Below are 4,669 nucleotides of genomic sequence, written 5' to 3'. Positions count from 1 at the left end.
TGCGCGCGCGTATATATTTTTTAGAAAAATTACTTGTTTGAATTACTAAGTTCGAAAAACGTCAACACTATTGTCCGTTTTTTAGTAGTACAGGGTTAGGGTTGCCAGCTGTGGTTTTAAACTGTATTTAGTTGCAGTGTGTTACAGGTTCAACTGCCTCCTTTGCCAAGCTTTCAATCATAGAGTCCCTCTCATTTTAACTGATGGCTCAGAGCAACTGAGAGACATACTACACATACCTAACACTAACAATCATCCAGCATGTGGGGCATTTATCTTGACTAACCCATTCTTTAACCAATTTTATTTGCATACACAGATTTAACAAAACATTGCATGACTGTGTGTAAAATTTCATATTTGGGAGTTTTTTTCAGTTCGGGCACGTCAGATGTGTTAGGCTGGGCATCTGTTACCACGGGGTTGTTACAATGTTTCTTCCATGAACCTAAACAAAAACTTGTCATCATCTATCAGGCTGTCAACGTGTACTACAGCTTTTTATTACCCAAACTCTTTTGGGCCATAAACCTTTGGCATCAACTACTGCACACAAATTAGAAGTTACGTTTATTGAAAGAATGTCGTGCCAATGTGAGATAATGACATACCTTTACAAAAGAGTTCAAAGTAAAAAAATAAAATAAAATAAAAATTATCTCCCAAAGAGAGACACACACCAGCACTTTTTCACACTAAGCCAGGAAAGAGCGTACATATAGACATTCACATGTGATTAAAGGATTTAAATTAAAGTTAAAGTCCCTGTAGTTGACTTCCTCAACGCAATGCATCACACCTGTGTTTACAATCTCTCTATTCAGTATTAAATCTAAAATAATCTGTGTCACATAGTATGTGTAAGAGATCCACTTGTAAATTTACTTAGCAGTCGGGGTGAAGTACTGTGAAAATCAAACCGCGTCATGCATGACCTGGCTGACTTGTGGTTGACATCTTGCTGGCTGCATGGATCATTTGTTTTTCTTCTTCTGCATGTATGACATGTGAATTGTGTTTCTCTGGTGTGTCAGTCCCCAGCAGCTCAGCTTCTTCTTTACCGGTTGGGTTCAGATTGTGGTCTCTGTTTTGCAGTTGGAAAACTTTACTTACTTTCCTGCTTTAGTAGATCAGCAGGTAGAAAAACTTCACCATTATGAGGTGTACCCAAAGTAAATTTTTTCGTGCTTGTATAATTATATATTTTTGTGAGAATAAAAAGTAACAAATGTGGCATTTGCACTGGGCAAGACACTGAATCACATACAGTTGTGATTTGGCTCAGCCTAACTTCTGACAGATTTTGGTGTTTCAGGTCACTACGGAGCCAGATGACATTGATTCTGAGGGGTGAAATCAGCTATAAATTCCATGCAGTTTGGGCTGGAGCAGGTTGTGTGGCTGTAGTTACACTCTTGCCAGCTGGACTCATAAACACCGACCACTCGCCTGAAGGGTGGCGGGGTAGCAGAGTGTGTGAATGACGGACAGAATGAGAGAGAGGATTGTGGAATGTGGAAGATAGACCAGAAAGTGAATGGATCAAAGAAGAAAAAGAGAGGCAAGAAAAAAAGATGACTAGACAGAGAGAGAGAGAGGGAGAAAGAGAGAGAGAGAGCAGGCGAGGGAGGAGGAGGAGGAGTTGTGATTAGTGTGTGAGTCTGAGCTCTGATTGGTCTAGCAGCCTGTATGTGTGTTTGACTGAATGTGTGTGTGTGTGTGTGTGTGTGTGCTTCTAGCCAGTGGGCGGAGGATTAAGCCTGTGTCACGTGGCTCCTTTAGCTTCTTTTCTACAAAAACACACATTCTCATTCGCAGAGGGCACACAGACACACACACAGACACACACACACACACATATCCTCTCACAGATACACTCACAGCTGTTGATACTTCTTTCTCTGATGAACGCCGGGGAAGCCGCTGAGCAGAGCCCATTGAAATCTGGGAGAATGTGCTGTCTGTTAGCAGCTCAACCATAAATCATCTATGGACAATCTAGAAGGACAAGTGGACCAACTGGTTTTCTGATTGCAGCCTGGCTCTCACTTTCTGTGGTTCATATCTCTCTCTCTCTCTCTCTCTCTCTCTCTCTCTCTCTCTCTCTCTCTCTTGCGCTCGCTCGCTCGCTCGATATCTCTTCTTTCCCTGGCTTCTCCCTGGGACTCCGTGTTGGAATTTAAGCGCAGACAGCAAGCAACAGAGAGAAATAGAGACATGTATTTTGCCCCAGCTGCCTGCTACTACTGCCTGTTCTCTCCCATTCACTGACCAAGGAGGAAATATAAGGTTGGTTGGGCTTGGCTTATTTGTTTATGGCCTGGTTTCTTGTGTCATTGACCTGTTTGATTTAGGTTATTTGTCTCTTTGAAAGACCCAATCCGATTCCTTTCTAATAAGAATCAATTCTATCTTCTGTTTTTTGCATTCCCATAATCTGCCAAAGCATGACTCCCATCCCTAAAAGTGATTTGTAGTTTTAGGGGAATTCCATGTTAGTATGGTTGCTTAGGCGGGCACACACACACACACACACACACACACACACACACACACACACACACACACACACACACACACACACACATGCAGGCATGCATGCGCACTATAAACAGCTTGACAGTAACAGTGCTGTGAGTGGAGCTCCAGAGAAGATTAGCTGTGGCAGTTATCTCTAATGTGTAGAATAGCAGAGGCTGTATGTAAAGCAAGACACATTTGAGTAATTTATGGTCACTGCAGCAACAAGAATCAGCCTTTAGCACACTTCTCTTGAAAATATAAATCAATGATTTAGAGGTAATGCCTATAAAAAAAAAAATAATAAAGTTTTTGTTGTGTGTTGCAATTGGTAAAAATAAGGTTGCACAAGAAGAAAACTCCCCAAACTACAACCAGCCACAGCCAGACCAAAGCAGTGACTGCTGGCCTGTTGTTGGATTCAGAAGAAGAGTTTTCTCTGTTCATAGTAAAGCTGCAGGAGGATCTGTAAGTGCTGTGCATTTGGACTACACGTACACAACCTCCAGTTTTACTGTTGGATCTGTCATGCAGGCATGTTTAGGCACACCTACTCCTGTGTGTGTGGTGTGTGTGTGTGTGTGTGTGTGTGTGTGTGTGTGTGTGTGTGTGTGGTGTGTGTGTGTGTGTGTGTGTGTTGTGTGGGTGTTGTGTGTGTGTGTGGTGTGTGTGTGTGTGTGTGTGTTGTGTGTGTGTGTGTGTGTGTTGCCTCGCAGGTCCCTGTGTGCAGATTTGATCGTGCGTTTGTGTGCTTATTGTGCATTACCGTGTGTGTGGATATAAATACCAACATACAGATTCTTTCCTGGTATTGTTGCCTTGGGGTCGTAACACAACCCAAATGGCTGTTTGTCTATTTTTAGTGATGGTGCTCGTAGAGACTAGAGCAGGCATGCTTTGAAGCTTCCTACCAAGCAAGATAAAGATGTGTGTGTGTGTGTGTGTGGTGGTGTGTGTGTGGTGTGTGTGTGTGTGGTGTGTGTGTGTGTGTGTGTGTGTGTGTGTGTGTGTGTGTGTGTGTGTGTGTGTGTGTGTGTGTGTGTGTGTGTGTGTGTGTGTGTGTGGATGTGTGTGGAGTTGTTGGTGGTCGTCTCCGGTGTGTTTGTGTCTGCTGCCTATAATATTAATCATTATTATTGCGGCTATGCTGTATCTTTTCTAATAAGCATGCCTTTGCCATGCATCTGGGCACAGTTTTTAAGGACAGAAAATAAAAGGTGAAGAGAGTGCTATTGCAAACCAGAAAGACAGGACCAGACGGAGAGATGGAGCCACAGATACATGGGTTAGACATAGGTTTTCCAATTAGCTGGCTGTCATCAGATGACGATGGAGAGTTGTTTGTGCTGTGAGCCGCTGGCGCTGCTCTAGCTCCAAATCTGAGTCTTCTGTGGCATCATGAGTGAGCACTCTGTTTTAGAGATACACAGTGATTTCCCACGTTAGATGTGAAGGACAGAATCAATTACATAAAAAAAGTGTTTTTTGGAAGGAGTGCAGTCATGCATCAATATGACTTTTCGGAGGTTTCATGACAAGAAAGATATTTCTTTAAGATATTCAAAATTAGATGTATTGAGCTGCCACCATTAGCTGATTAGTAGATTGGCAGAAATTAAATTGGCAACTTTTTTAATCCTACAATTATCATTTTAGTCAATGTTTAATAAAAACTTGATTTAAGCTACTCAAATGGGAAGATTTTGCTGTTCTTTGTAATACACGGTATGAAACTGAATCTATTTGGGTTTTGGACCATTAGTCAGACAAAAGAAGTCATCTAAAGACATAAGTTTAGGCTTTAGATTTTTGGGTCAGCCTTTTTTTGCTGTTTATTTAACCTAATTATCAATTGATTCATTGAGAAAAGAATCACCAGAATGATGGATAACTAAAATAACATGTTGCAGCCCTAGTATAATGTTGTTTTCATCTAAATTTGTATAGTTCCAGCTCTGGTTAAAACATAGACGAAACCTGTTAAGGCCGGGCTACATGGAGGTTACGTGTCCACACCATTCATCACAATAACTCCCAGTAACCAAAACATGTAGATAAGAAAGTTAACAATAATTTGTCTACTGACAAAAAGACAACATAAGTTGTCTAAAGACAACTTATGTCTGCAGAGCTGTGGGGGGGGGAGGGG

General features: G+C 41.7%; 1 protein-coding gene across 9 annotated transcripts in view; it reads left to right on the top strand.

Annotated features, from left to right (window-relative positions):
• add3a (adducin 3 (gamma) a) overlaps nt 1-4,669 on the top strand; it is a 103,620-nt gene that overhangs the window by 57,327 nt on the left and 41,624 nt on the right. For 3 of the 9 annotated variants that reach the window (XM_032525815.1, XM_032525798.1, XM_032525756.1), the window contains exon 1: nt 1,808-2,289. The exons of 4 other annotated variants lie outside the window; for them this stretch is intronic. The gene's annotated coding sequence lies outside the window, so the exon portion shown is untranslated. Of the gene's footprint in view, nt 1-1,806; nt 2,290-4,669 lie in introns of those variants that run through there. 2 more of the 9 variants (XM_032525805.1, XM_032525790.1) reach the window with 2 other exon arrangements.

This window comes from Etheostoma spectabile, chromosome 2, assembly GCF_008692095.1.
Source record: "Etheostoma spectabile isolate EspeVRDwgs_2016 chromosome 2, UIUC_Espe_1.0, whole genome shotgun sequence".
Taxonomy (NCBI): domain Eukaryota; kingdom Metazoa; phylum Chordata; class Actinopteri; order Perciformes; family Percidae; genus Etheostoma; species Etheostoma spectabile.
This window is presented reverse-complemented; position numbering and strand designations above follow the sequence as displayed.